General features: G+C 44.4%; 1 long non-coding RNA gene across 1 annotated transcript; it reads right to left on the bottom strand.

Annotated features, from left to right (window-relative positions):
- Window positions 1-3,029: 3,029 nt before the first annotated feature.
- Window positions 3,030-14,492, bottom strand: LOC119957460. Its single transcript, XR_005458809.1, has 3 exons — window positions 14,177-14,492; window positions 5,135-5,208; window positions 3,030-5,016 (listed from the first exon to the last, which is right to left on the bottom strand). It is a non-coding gene; the product is annotated as an uncharacterized LOC119957460 (long non-coding RNA).
- Window positions 14,493-15,765: the final 1,273 nt, after the last annotated feature.

The following is a 15,765-nucleotide window of genomic DNA, read 5'->3' as shown; positions in this document are numbered from 1 at the left end:
CTACTGCGGCAGCGCTGGACACAGTCCGCAACCGCCACGTGAGGTCCCCGAAAACTGTGAGCACACGTGACTGACGCCGTCGGGAAGTTGGCCCATCGGGGGCGGAGCATCAGGAGAGGGCCTCAGGTGATGTACTGAGGCCGTCCCGATGGCATGCGGCATGCGATTATGCCGTTTTTGAGGGGGGGGGGGGGGGGGAGCCCCCCCAAACAGCACTACCCGTGATTTCGGCGTAAAATCAGAGTCTCCGGCCAATCGGCAAACTCAATTATGGCGTCGGCAATCGGAGATCCCGCCCATAGTGTTTTCCCTGCCCGAAACAGCAGTCTTTTAAACATCTTTTGGACCCATGGCCCTACTGGGGAATCAACCCTGTGATTCATATCAAAGCCTGCAAGATAGCTATTGAATAGCAGACTGAGCAAGATCACTTACGCTACTGAGGGTGAGACTGAGGATGATGTCTTTTTGACATCAGTTCAGAAGATCTTGCTGACACTCCATCTTTTTTGATATCTGTTCTTTGCTATTAACTTGATATCGATCATAATGCAGCTTCAAAAGTAACGGAGTCCATCATGCAAGAAATCTGAGTTAATTAGTGGCCCTGTGAGCCCATTGCTTCAACAGCATGTTTTAACTGGTTTAAAAGTGGAGATTGTAAAGAAGACTATTGGAGTAGAGTTAGAATTATGATCAAAATGGGAGAACACAATGGTCGGCATTTTGTGGTCTGTACTGAAAAATGGTGGTCCCTGAAACAAGTTTCGACAAATATGCAGCGTACTTTCCAGCATATATTTCCTCCAGTCCACTGTCACTTTGAATTTGGTAGCATGGATAGGGAATCTTTGACATTCAGCAACATGGCAGGCAGTAGGCAGGCTGATCAGCAATCAGACTGAAGAATTTGTCAGATTCGCACAGTAATAAAAATAACAATCACGGGGTTCAGTTCTCTGCTGGCAGGATTCTCCGCTGCGCCGGCAGTGCACCCAATCCCAGGAATTTCCCAACGGAGTGGGGCTGCCCACAATATGAAACTCCATTGGTCGGCAGGCGGGACGAAGGATCCCGCTGCCAGCGGTGGGGATGGGGGGGGGGGGGCGGGGGCGGGATGACACATGAATCAAGCGAGAAACTGATCTCCCATATGGGGAAAATCTTTTTTTTTTAAATCATGCAATTTTCTGAGAGCCTGAGACTCCACATTTATAAAATTAGCTTAAGAGCGGCAGAAATGTTGTTCTCGAGTAATTATGATTTAGTATGGCATTAGAAACTCCTCTTTGAACATAATTTAATACTTTGGTTTTGCAGTCATAATGGTGCCTAAAGGGTTCACGAGTCTGTTAACCTGTTTTGATTGCACCTATGAGGACTGCAACAGGACTAGGATTTCCACACTTAACTGTGCATGGTGCAAATGCCTAAAGTTATTGTTAACTTTTACCCAGTAAAAACAGACAACCCTGACAGTTTCACCATCATTACAACTGCAAATTCCAGGGCCAACCTTTTGCTCAGAAACAACATATTCTTGTTGTTTCCTCATTAAGCCCTTGTAAAGGCCAAGGGGAAATGATAGCGCAATTGTAAATATTTAGATCATTTAATATAACCCTTGAAATGGCATGAGAAGGGAGAGAATATTGCCATATCTTATAATGAATTGGTTTAAAGGTTATTGCTTGGAATTTCTCTCAGTTCTTCCATCCCAAATAAAATAAACAGTCTATATAAAAATATTGTCAGGGATCTGACATTCAACAGCAGTATCTGGCTCACTAAATTATGAAGTACAGATGCAGAATGTAAGACATAGATTTCCTGATGACATAGGAAATCAAATCAAAGTTTCCTAAAGGGCTGGATTCTCCGGTCTGCCCAGCCATGTGTTTCTCGGCAGCGCACCGTTTACTGGCGGCATTGAATGTCAGGTCCCTGACAATATTTTTACATAGACTGTTTATTTTATTTGGGATGGAAGAACAGAAAGAAATTCAGGAATTGACGTGTGGTGCTTCCTGTCTCTGAGCCAGCAGGTATATGCCCAGGTGAATGTTATGACAGTAATTCATTTCACTGCCTCTGTCTGGGCTGCTCTGTAGCTTCCTGACAGGGGTCTCTTTTCTGAGGGGACTTCCTGATAGGAAAGCATTTTCTGTAGATGTACAGCTGCACTCCGAAATAAAAAGAAGTAGACAAACTATTCATCCAGAAACATCCTGCCGATCCCCGATCACACAATAGGTTTGCGAAGGCTTCCAGTCCCCTGTCTGGAAGTCTATCTCCCCCTCCCGCCATCAACCTTCGAAACTCATACCTTGCTTTAACATGGAAGTAACTTTCAGGTGTACTTTTTGACCATAATTACTACAGGAAATACTTGAATTTCCTCCTCAACCTCAACTTCGAACTCATCAACCGACGATATCCCAAATTGCCCATGCGTTTTCTCCTCGAGATATTAAAGTGAAATAAGGAAATAAGAGGTTAGGAAACACTTTTCATGCGAAAGGTGGGAGAAGTATGGAGCTCCCTCCCGCAAAAGCTACCGATGCTAACTCACTTAATAAAAGCAATCTCTATCACTGAACCCCTGACTCGCCAAAATCTGAGTTTGAAAGAACTTTCCGACCCAAAAGTGTTAAGAGTGGATGGGTTCAGCCCGTGATCTCACGGAATTGTGGAACAGGCACGAGGGGCTGGACGGCCTTCTCCAGCTCCTAATCTGTCATAATTCATTCCTCTGATGCCAATGCCATTTGAACTCTAGACCAGGAGATCTGGAGATATGAAGACTCAGCTGACATTTACAGCCCTTTGCCGATACTGGCAAAACTCATCAAGGGCTGTAAATGTCAGCTTGCCCGGCTGGTTCAGGATAGATAAGGCACTCAAGCACCAGACTGATAATGATAAACATCAAACAATCAAACGTAACTTAGCAAGAGAAAGAAATGAATACTCAGCAAAGTCAAAAATAACGAGAATTTACAGCTGCTTTTATTAAAAAGAGCTCGCGAAGCCCTCTTTCACAATTATAATGAGTGGTTTTGCTCTGGTAATTGAAGCAGACAGCTGACCAGTCAACAGGCCCTTGTCCTCCTTTGAATCCTGACTCCCTAATATAGCTATCAAAATACACATTTAGAACATAGAACATTACATTTCTTCAGAGATTCACGCTCAGTTTGTTCTGCACACCAGCTGACTTTGTGATTCAAGACATAGAACTGCAGAATTCCTACAGGCAGAAAGAGGCCATTCAGCACATCGAGTCTGCACCAATCATCTTGATAGAGCACCCTACCCAAGCCCACTGCCCCTCCCTATGCCTGCAATCCTATAACCCCAAGTAACCTGTGCATCTTTGGACACTAAGGGACTATTTAGCACGGCCAATCCACCTAAACTGCACTTCTTTAGACTGTGGGAGGAAACTGGAGTACCTGGAGGAAACTTACGCTGATACGGGGAGAAAGTGCAAACTCCACACAGTTACTCAAGACTGGAAGGTGGAGCATATTGCACATTTCCCAGCACCTCCTTCGCACTGGTGGGCTGCAGATTTTGTAATATGCAACAGACTAAGAGGTTGCCAGACATGTCCTTCAGAACAAACCATGTGGTTGGGGGGCTGCATCATAAAGTGAGATTGAAGCTGAAGCAATATACTCAGGACGTCGAGTGTGTTTCAGCTTCCAGACATCAGCTGTTCTCTGTTTTGGTTGTGGTTTTCCATATCACTCGGTCAATCATTGGAGTTTCCCCCCATTTTTTGCCATGTGGCTCTGAACGTTTTCTGTCTCACCTGCTGTGTGACTAGACAAAGAAACACTTCTTCTTGCAAAGGGTGGTAGAAGCGTGAAACTTGCACCCATTAAAGACAGGAGATGCTCGGTCATTGATCACATAAATCTGAGATAGACAGATTTTTTTTGCAAGCCAATAGATGAAGGGATATGAAGCCAAGGTGAGTAAATAAAGTTTGGGTATAGAGCGGCAAAGATCTCATTAAATGGTGGAACAAGCTCGAGGGGCTGAATGGCCTACTCCATTGCCTGTGAAGCATTGTTCAACAAAATTATTACAGTGGTTTTTAGAATGGGTGGTTTCTGATAGGAAGTAAATTTTAAAGACAGATAGTACAATTGCACATAGGGGCAACACCCCCGAGTACAGTGAATTATAGGAACAGTCATGGATTCACGTGACTTGGTAAAATCAAATTTTATATCATAAGCCTCAGCACCACATCATAAGGCTTGGAAGACAGAATGGTTGGTCACACTGCTTTCTGTATCACCATTGTGATGTCCATTAGCTGTCAGGGGACAGCAAGTGATTTCTGCACAGAACAGTATGGTTTGGTGTGCATTTCTAGAATCATGGAACACTGTAGCACAAAGGAGGCCATTCAACTCAACAAGTCCGCTCCAAATCTTTCAAAGAGCAATCCAGTTAGCCCCCCTCCTCTGCTCTTTCCCCATTATCCTGCAATTTTTTTTCTCCTTCAGGGCTTTATCTTTTGAAGGCTACCATTGAATCTGTACTCAACAGCCTATTAAGCAGGGCATTCCAGATCTATCAATGTGTATAAAGGCTTTCCTCATGCTGCCTCTGATTCTTTTCCCAATCATCTTAAAATTAAATATTGTCATAAGGCAAGAACAATTCACGGCCTAGCTAAGAGACATATTGTCTGGAGCTAAAGTCAAATATCTGAGTTTTGCCCCTCTGTATACATACCAGAAGAGCCTTCCTGCATTACTTCAGTAACTACCCTCCTTCATTGGTTGTAAAATGCATTGGGATGATCTGACATTGTGAGAGGTGCTATATAAATGCAAGTCTTTTTTTTTAGGATCAATCTTTTGTCAGTTATGCCCACCCCTATTTGATATGGCAGGCACCCATTTTAACTTATGTTGGATGAGAGATGTCGATTGAATCTTTTCATGGTAAATAAAAATAGAGAATGGTGGAAATACTCAACAGGTCTGACAACATCTGTGGGGAGAGAAACAGAATTAACATTTCAGGTCAGTGAGCTTGCATCAGAATTGAGAAAAGTTAGAAATGTTTTGGTTAGCTGCAGTGAATAAACATGAAATATGTCTTTTCATACCAGAGTGAAATGTGCAAATACAATTGCGTTTGACACTGCTGTCAGCTGCATTCTGTCAGACCTCCATCTGTCTCCTGAAATACAGAATAAGATATTGCATGGCTTAGAAACAACCTAGATTGAGCACATCTATAAACAGGTGACAAAATTGCCCAGGATGCTGGTGGAACAAGTTTCAGCTTGTCTGACAGTGCATGCATGACTTCCGAAAGCTATCTCTGTCACTGAACTCCTGACTTGCCAAAGCCTGTCCACCATCCCCAAGTCAGGAATGTGATGGAATACTCTCCACTTGTTTGGATGAGTGCAGCTCCAACAAACTCAGGAAGGACAATATCATCCAGGACAACGCAACCAGCTTGATTGGCACCCTTTTCACCCCGTAAAACATTAACTCCCTCTGCCTCCAATGCACAGTGCAGCAGTGTGTACCATTGACAATATGTATTGCAGCAACTCATCAAGGTTCAAGGGGCCTCACGGTAGCATGGTGGTTAGCATCAATGCTTCACAGCTCCAGGGTCCCAGGTTCGATTCCCGGCTGGGTCACTGTCTGTGTGGAGTCTGCACGTCCTCCCCGTGTGTGCGTGGGTTTCCTCCGGGTGCTCCGGTTTCCACCCACAGTCCAAAGATGTGCGGGTTAGGTGGATTGGCCATGCTAAATTGCCCGTAGTGTGAGGTTACTGGGGGGATTGTTGGGTTACGGGTATACGGGTTACGTGGGTTTAAGTAGGGTGATCATTGCTCGGCACAACATCGAGGGCCGAAGGGCCTGTTCTGTGCTGTACTGTTCTATGGTTCTATGATTCTATGACAGCATGCCCAAAACCCACACCCTTTACCACTTAGAAGGACAAGGGCAGCACTTGGGAACACCTGGAAGACTGCCTCCAAGACATACACCATCCTGACTTGGAAATATATCATCGTTCCTTCACTGTGGCTGGTTCAAAATCATGGAACTTCCTCACTGACAGCACTGTGGGTGTACCTACACCTCAATGATTGCAGCGGTTCAAAAGGGCAGCCTCACCACCACCTTCTCAAGTGCAATTAAGGACGGACAATAAATTTTGGCCTACCAGCAACACCCACATCCTGTGAAATAATTTTTAAACCTATAACATAAGACTAGCATATGAGCAAGAAACAAAAAATGTTTTTCGTATTGAGGTTTTGCCTGCATTGGAAAAATAGTAGTCAGCTTCTAGCTATGCTCTCAACTCTGCATTTGCTCATAAAATTGTTCAGACTCTGCTTCCTGCTCTTAGTCTATTATTTTCCACCTTCAAAATTTTCACACAGCCTATGTGAAATACACCCACTCATCTTTTAAATCTAAATTAAAAACACCTAGCTACACTCCCCTGCACCTACCCTAAAGTTATCAATACCACAGACACATCTTTCTGGCAGGGAACCTGCAGCAGTAATATTAACAAAGTGGCTCCGGCATTTTATTCTCAACATTGCCCTTTTACCAAATAAAATCCAAAAGTGCTGGAAATACTAAGCAGGTCAGGCATCTGTGAAGTAAGAAGCAGAGTTAAGATTTCAAGCTCATCAACGTCAGTGACATCCAACTCAGTGATGTCTGTTGTCACAGTGGACCCGGCAGGGTTTTGTCAAATTCTGATCACCTTTTTTTTTTCAAACATTAGTCCAGAGCTGAATCATGGAATGATACAGCACAGACAGAGGCCATCCGGCCCATTGAGCCTCTTTGAACAAACCATCCAATCATTCCTACTCCACAGCTCTTTCTCCATGATCCTGAAAACTGTTCCTGTATTTATCCAATACTCTTCCACATCTGCTTCAACCACCTTTTCAGGCAGCGGATTCCAGATCTACCCCACCTGCATTTCCTTCCATCGTGTTGCTTCTGCTTCTTCTGACAATTACCTTAAATCTGTTCCCATTGGTTACCAACCCTTCTAACACTGGAAACAGTTCCTTGTCATTTACTCTCGCAAAACCCTTCATGATTTTGAACATCTGTATCAAATCACCTTCTCCGAGGAGAACAACCCCATCTTCCCTCTTCTTTCCACATAGCTGGAATCCTTCATCTGTGACACCATTCCAGTAAATCTCCTCCACACCCTCTCTGAGGACCTGATGTCCTGCCTGAATGTCTGGTGCCCACGTTCGAGTACAATACTCCAGCTGGGGCCTGACCACTGTTTTATAAAGTTGTAACATAACTTCCTTGCTTTTGTACTCTCAGCTTCTAATTATTAAGCCAAGAATTTTACATACCTTTTGAACAACCTTGTCAACTTGTCCTGCCATTTTCGAAGACTGATGCGTGCACACTCCCCACCTTAAAAAAGTGCCTTTTTTAAAAATCAGAGTTGTGATTCTGTCATTGTGTGGGTAGTAATTAGAAATCTTAGTCAAACCATTGAGTAGGCAGTGCTAGGCCAACTGGAAACCTGGCCCATTGGAATGTTTTTTTTGAACAACACCTCATAGGAACTGGAGACGCCCATTCAGCCCGTTGAGTCTATTCTGCCCTTCAGTGTGAACTTCACTGCACTGTATCCGAACTCTATTTACTCATACTGGCTGCAAAAATAGTTGGCTGATTCAGAAGCGTCGGCTTTAATTGCCACTTCGTGTCAACCGAGTGTGGATCCACATTCCAGAGAATAATTCAACTATTCTGCAACAATTTCATAAAGCGCCATAACTTCCAGGTTGGGTGCTTGTTCAAGCTGGAAAGGTGGTTGGGTCACACCAGAATAAGGGAAGAAGAAAAAATTAATGAAAGGAAGAAGTACTGACTGTAATATGTGTACATGTAGATAACTAAAGGGTTAATTATAACATCTAGATGTAACACTACCACTAGAGTGCACCACTCAATCCCACTATAAGTATCAGCTCCCAGAGGATCTTGATATCTTTCAACCCAGGAGTGACTAGACAGCAGTAATGATAGATCACAGCATAGTTAGCACGTGTAGCTTTGAATCAGTTAATGCATTAATATTTAATTACTTGATTACTAGTAATAGTTCTGTAGAGTGTTGCACTCAATTATAACTAATCGTTACTTAATAAATTAGTTTGCTTTAAGTTGAAGACTTGTGGTTTCTTCAGGATCACGCCATCAGACCTTCTGGACAGACAGTAACTAGTCACGATACATATTCCTGAACCCAGTAATATAACACAGACAACACTGTGAACCAGAATGCTCTAAATGGATCACATGCAGCAAGATGCCGACCTCATGCTATGTTATTGTGCCATACACTCCGTTGGCACCTGACCGAGGAGACCATTATTCAAGTATTCGCCTTGACCGTCAACATAGGTCATGCTATTTCAGCACAGTGGACATCACATCTTAGCTCATTTCTACTTTGTCCCAGCATCCATAGGCTAGTATTTCCAACAAGTAATTTCCTTTACTGCAATCCGAGAACTCTGAAGCCACTTCTGGTGTCCCTACTGCCACCCCATCTGAGGTTAGCTCCCGTACCAATCTCCTCCTTGCCCAGCCCACTTTGATTTTTTTAGATGACATCTTGACTCAGTTCATATAGCTTCCCCACTCAAGAGTTTAGAAAAAAACACTTTGGACAGGAGCACTGGGAGGAAACCTACGCAGAGACACGGGAGAACGTACAAACTCCACACAGTCAGCCAAGGTCGGACTCGAACCCGGGTCCTTGGCGCTGTGAGGCAGCAGTGCTAACCACCAAAGAGGTTGGGAGCAAACATCATTGTCTTTCCTCTAAAAAAACAAATTTCAATATGATCTCTTCATAAGTTAATGAACAGTTGCCACGCGATAGAATGATTATAATAATAATCTGTATTATTGTCACAAGTAGGCTTATATTAACACTGAAATGAAGTTACTGTGAAAATCCCCTAGTCGCCACATTCCGACTCCTGTTCGGGTACATTGAGGGAGAATTCAGAATGTCCATTTCACCTAACAGCACGTCTTTCGGGACTAGGTTGCTGGGTTAAAAAGACTGTGATCAACTTGACAATATGGTCAACTTGACTGATGCTGGATGCTGGGAGAAACTCACAAAGGTACATTCTGTCAACTGACCTTGTGTGCTGCTTTGTTCACAGAATCTGTCAGCAGTTAATAATGTGTATGGATGATTGTTAATAGATTAACGGTATGGTGGCAAAGTGGTTAGCACTACTGCCTCACAGCACCAGAGGCCCGGGTTCGATTCCGACGTTGATGACTATGTGGAGTTTGCATATTCTCCCCCGACTGTGTGAGTTTCCTCCGGGTACTCCAGTTCCACAGTCCATGTGCAGGGTGGATTGGCCATGCTCAACTTGCCCTCTAGTGCCCAAAGGTTAGGTGGAGTTATGGGGATGGGGCTCAGGTTAGAATGCTCTTTCAGAGGGTCAGTGCAGACTCGATGGGCTGAATGGTCTCCTCTGCACTGTAAGGATTCTGCGAATATCAATTTGTTCAGACGGACTCCAAAATACTGATATCATTTTCAAAGAGGTTTGAGCAATCATCACTTTTGAAAAGCCAAATTTCAATATGATTTCTCAATAGGTTAATGAACAGTTGCCAGGCCATAGAATGATTAGGTTGCTGGGTTAAAACATCACACTCCACCCGATGAATAACATTGCCAGCTGTTTCATTACAGCTGAACATTGAAAACCTTGTTTAAACCTAACATAATCTTTCCTGATTGCAATAAATCATTCCAAGTCCAACAATAATCTTGACAGGTCAAGGATAATATATATTACTGAGTTAATTAACAATGTCCACTGCTTTATTTAGGAAAACTGGATAAACGCATAAGGTTTGAATCACAGATACACAAGAGTACGGAAAGGCCATTCATCTCATTGAGTCTGCACCGATTGGTTGAAAAAGCCCGCGCTCCCACCCTATCCAGTCACCGTTTGGACACTGGGGGCAATTTAGCATAGCCAATCCATCTAACCTGCTCATCTTTCGCCTGTGGGAGGACACCGGAACACCCGGAGGAAACCCACACATACGCGGGAAGAACGTACAAACTCCACCCAAGGCCAGAATTGAACCCGAGTCCCTGGCGCTGAGGCAACAGTGCTAACCACTGTGCCACCGTGCCGCTTCCAAATCCCTAAAGAGACAAGTACAGGGTTGGGTACACTCCAGTGATGTGATAGGTTGTGGGTTCGTGCCCCAAATTCCACTAAAAAAGTCTGATCTCCCAATGAAGACAACGTGAAAAATCATTGGCTGGTATTTGGCTTGGTATTAATGCTAACTCCAGTCAGAGCATTCTGGACCACTGCCACCTCCATGGTTGCTCCAAAACTACTTGTCATCCCCCCCCCCCCCCCCTCCCCCACACACACACACACACACACACCAATCCCACCGGACACCATCCATCTACGATATAGCCCATAAGTAAATCATAGAATTTACAGTGCAGAAGGAGGCCATTCGGCCCATCGAGTCTGCACCGGCTCTTGGAAAGAGCACCCTACCCAAGGTTAACACCTCCACCCTATTCCCATAACCCAGTAACCCCACCCAACACTAAGGGCAATTTATCATGGCCAATCCACCTAACCCACACATCTTTGGACTGTGGGAGGAAACCGGAGCACCCGGAGGAAACCCACGCACACACGGGGAGAATGTGCAGACACCGCACAGACAGTGACCCAAGCCGGGAATCGAACCTGGGACCCTGGAGCTGTGAAGCAATTGTGCTATCCACAATGCTACCGTGCTGCCCTCGAACATACAGTGCAGAAGGAGGCATTCGGCCCCTCGAGTCTGCACCGATCCACTGAAGCCCTCACTTCCACCCTATCCCCGTAACCCAATAACCCCACCCAACCTTTTTGGTCACTAAGGGCAATTTATCATGGCCAATCCACCTAACCTGCACGTCTTTGGACTGTGGGAGGAAACTGGAGCACCCGGAGGAAACCCACGCAGACACAGGGAGAACGTGCAGACTCCGCACAGACAGTGACCCAGTGGGGAATCGAACCTGGGACCCTGGCGCTGTGAAGCCACAGTGCTATCCATTTGTGCTACCGTGCTGCCCATAATCCATGTGTCAAGCATCAAAGCTGCAGCCTCAGATCCCAAGATTAATTAATCTTCTGGAATAGCGCAACTCACCGGACAGAGGCAATGGCATGGCAAATCTGGCAGATGAACCCCTATCCACCAGTTGGACACTCCGAAACCTGCGCTGCTGCCATTTCTGTCCACCATAGTCTTGAATCTTTTTTAAATATAAATTCAGAGCACCCAATTCTATTTTTCCTAATTAAGGGGCAATTTAGCATGGCAAATCTACCTATCCTGCACCTCTTTTTGGGTTGTGGGGGTGAGACCCCCAGGGAATCTTCACAGAGGACCGATCGTCTCAGTCCTCACTGAGCAGACACAGGGAGAATGTGCAAATTCCACATGGACAGTGACCCGGGGCCAGGATCGAACCAAGGTACTCGATGCCATGAGGCAGCAGTGCTAACCACCCCACCACTGTGGTGTCCTGTCTCAAATCTTTCACTGGTACAGAAACAGCTACGCTGATCTTACTACTTTGAATGTGCGTTGATAAGTTTAGCAGGATATTGTAGCAAAATGACTACCTGGCTGAGGCATATCATGGAAAACAAAGCTAACTAGAGGGGTTGCATGGACCTAACTGACTGTCAGTGCATTCTGATTTCTCATCTTGTGTCATACAAGGTTATGGCAACAGCTTTATTTTAGCTTGACACTGGGTTGTTCAATTCTATGATGTGCTTAGCAGAGGGATCCCGTCGGCAACCATGTGAGGTGACCTTGATGTACTTGGTCTGACATCCACACTAGTTTAGTAAGCTCCAGGTTGCCTTAACTTAAACTCTCCCAGAGCCTTGATGGCTGAATGTTAGTTCCAATTTATCCCTGCTCACCAATTGCCTCAGTCCCCACTGACCTCTGCTCGCTTCCCAAGTCCCCTGAATTTTGATTTTAAGATCATCATTCATATCTTTAAAACCCATCAGAAGAATATAAGAAACAGGAGTAGATCAATTGAGCTGGTTCCCTGCACTTCCCCCATATCCCTAGATTCCCTTAGTATTCAAAAGTATCTTTCTTGAACGTAGTCTGCATCTGAGCATCCATAAATCTGTGGTGGGAAATTATAAAGATTCACAACCCATTGAGCGAAGGAATTTCTCCTCATGGCGTCCCTCATTCTGACACTCTGACCCCTGTTCTAGACTCCCCAGCCAGGGGAAACATTCTCCTACCATCCAGCCTATCTGCATATCCATCTGCATGTTCTCCCCGTGTCTGCATGGGTTTCCTCCGGATGCTCTGGTTTCCTCCCACAGTCCAAAGATGTGCAGTTTAGGTGGATTGGCCATGATCAATTGCCCTCAGTGGCCAAAAAGGTTAGCTGGGGTTACTGGGTTACGGGGATAGGGTGGAGGTGTAGGCTTGAGTAGGGTGCTCTTTCCAAGAGCCGGTGCAGATGGGCCGAATAGCCTCCTTCTGCACTGTAAATTGTATGATTCTATCAAATCTGAAGTATGTTTTACTGGGATGGCTTCTCATTCTTCTAAACTCCTAAAGGGTATATCGGCCGAGTTTACTCGATTGGAAAACGGTTACAGAAGCTTGGGAAAATATGGAGGAGCGAAGCAATGGAGGGAGTTGAAAAAAAAGAGATGTAACTTTCAAAAGAGAAGCATTGTTTAAGGAGGAGAGATGGTGGGTGAATGAGATTTGGCGTGAGATGACACAAGCAGCAGATTTACAAAGAGCAGAATGTGGCCCAGAAGTGCTTTGAAATAGTCAAGTCTTGAGGTAGCAAAGGCATGGCTCAGGACCTCAGTTGCAATTGAGTTGAGGCAGGGGCAGAATAGGGCAATGCTATTAAGATGGAATAGGCAGTCTTCACAATGATGTGGGTGCACCTTGAGGTCAAACATGGCACAAAAGTTGCAAAGAGATTGGTTCAGCATTAGAAAGTTGACAAGAAGAGGATGGTGGCTGGGAACGATGTTTGTATGGGGGGGAAAAGATTGGCTTTGGACTTCCTAATATTTAGTTGGAGAAATTATATGCTCTTCAGGTACTGAATGTAGGATAAGCAGCCTGACAATTTAGCGACAGAAGGGATGAGAAAGGTAGTGGCAAGGTAGAGCTGAATGTCGCAGTGTACGTGTGGAGATCAAAGTTGTATTTTTGGATGATGTAGCCAAGGGACATCATATAGACTAGAAATAGGAGAACACCAGTTCCTCAATCTGTGTTAATTAATTACCTTCAATCACATGAGCCTTAATTTTGCATAATAACCTCTTGTGTAGCACAGTATTGAATAGTTTCTGAGAATCCTTATGTAACTTGCTAGTTACAATCTCAAAGATACGTGAACAGATTTGGCAGACAAAAGTTCCCTTTTATAAAATCCGTGTTGACTCTGCCAATCACGATAATGATTTTCAATATTCTGTTCCCATATGCCTCATAATGTTTGTAGCATTTTCGCCATGACTGATGTCAGGCCAACTGGTCTACAGTTCCCTTTTTTCTCTGTCTCTTGTTTCATCAGTGATGGGCTGAACTCTTTTCTATCTCTCCAACCCTTTCTGGTAACGTGCTGCTTCCAATGGCCTGAGTCTTGACATCCCCATTCATCTGCTTCACCACCACTGGCCTATATTCTGGAAGTTCTTCCTTATGTCCCTCTGCCTTGGCACACTGCTTCCCACCTTCAAAAACATCAGCCTAACATCAAGCAGGACTGAATGGGCCGAATGGCTTCCTCTGTGCCATATTGGCTCTATAATTCCTTCATCTCATTTAAAAAAGGACAACCTCCCTAGATTGCAATAAAAATGCCTTTTGAATTTCATCTTTGTGTAGTGTGTGTGATCACATTGTTTAAAGTGCGCCAGGCTCATTTGACGATTGCTTACCACCTTAATATGCCACTAGCATAAAATACACCCCCACAATATCACACAATTGCTTATTGCTCCACGAATCATACATTTGTGGAATGATAACTATACCTTGGAGTCTCCCAGTCTATTTGACAGGTTCTGCTGGCTGCTCTTTCCCCATATTGTGAGCAATTCTCTTGACTGCAGCATTGCGAGGCAGAGCTGGCTATTCAGCTTTCTTTCAGGTCTTGTATGTAATCCTCCGAAGAGATAATGAATTCAGGGTGACTCAAAACAGCAGTCTAAATATAAACATAAATTTCTAAATATAAATTTCCTGCCTGTCAATGGTAAGCAGGACAAAAATATACAATCCTGAACCAAACTCAGTGAAAATAAAACAGTCCAACTAAAAATATTTGTTGCAAATATCCCTTGTCTCATGCTCTGATGAATTGCAGATTCTAGCACAGTGCGGAAATGCTGAATTATTTAGTGCATCATGAATGTGAAGCATGGTGGAGCTCACCGAAGGGCATTGGTGTGTCCAAAGAGCAGCAAACTGTTTATGCAAAGTGCCTGTAACAGTGCAGCCTAATTCTGCGGCACAAAATCACGAAAGAGTGAATATACTTTAGTGTGCCTTGTTGGAGTTAGGTTGTGGTCTACTTGTTTTCACAATGGTTCATTTTAGTCCCTCTTTCCAAAACATAGTGATGGATGGAATTTCTTAATCATTTCTTACCAGATCCGAATATTTGTTATTCTTGTATCCCGGCATGGGTGGGAATATCAAGCTGGGAATACCAAGTTTGAACTGGGAACAGCATTGACTGCATCACAAGTCCCCCGTGCAGGCAGTTGGAGGCTGATGTAAGTACCACCCACCCAATTGAAAATCTCTTGCCTTGGAGGCCGAATAGGAAACTCTTCCAAGGCAAGTCTTTCGAGAACAGCAATAAACAACAAAATGTGTCTGCTGTCTGTTTTCTCAACTGGGGTGACCTATTCTGATTTATTCATTCATGGAATATGGGCATTGTTAGTTAGGCCAGCGTTTGTTGCCCATCCCTAATTGCCCTTGAGAAGCTAGTCGTGAGTTGTCTTCTTGAACCGCTGCAGTCCATGTGGTGTAGGTACACCCACAGTGCCATTAGGGAGTGATTTAAATCGACATGTTCTGTCCTAACATTCAACTCAGCTTGGTCGGTGTATGGGTTGCCAAGCCTCCAAGACTAGCCTATCAATCTCCAGGACACTGCTGTGTACAATCCTGGAGAAATATCATTTGGACGTTAAAAAATATGGGTTTTTCACATTTTCTTTGAATATTTCTCTGTCACATGTAAATATATTGAAAATGAAGGAGTGGAGGTGGGGTGGTGGGAAACAGGGAAAAGGCTGTTTTGCTGACAGTCAAGCCTCATCCAATTGGGTAATGAGCCTATTTGCTTCCCGATTGGCAGAGGAAGGCCTAATGTCACAAGGATGGATGTGTTGGCCGACTCATGGCTGGCAGGTGGGGTTAAGTCATGGGCTGAAGTCTCCAGGAATACATTTAATCACAGCTGGCAACCCTGTTCATGCAATGGCATTTTTCTGCTTTGAAGGCTTTGCACATTTATTCATTGCACAACCAGGAATGGATGGAAATGTGGTCGGCATGTGGTGCAGTGGTTAACGCAGCTTCCTCATGGCATTGAGGACCTGGGTTCGAT

Source organism: Scyliorhinus canicula, chromosome 26, assembly GCF_902713615.1.
Source record: "Scyliorhinus canicula chromosome 26, sScyCan1.1, whole genome shotgun sequence".
Classification (NCBI taxonomy): Eukaryota; Metazoa; Chordata; class Chondrichthyes; order Carcharhiniformes; family Scyliorhinidae; genus Scyliorhinus; species Scyliorhinus canicula.
This window is presented reverse-complemented; position numbering and strand designations above follow the sequence as displayed.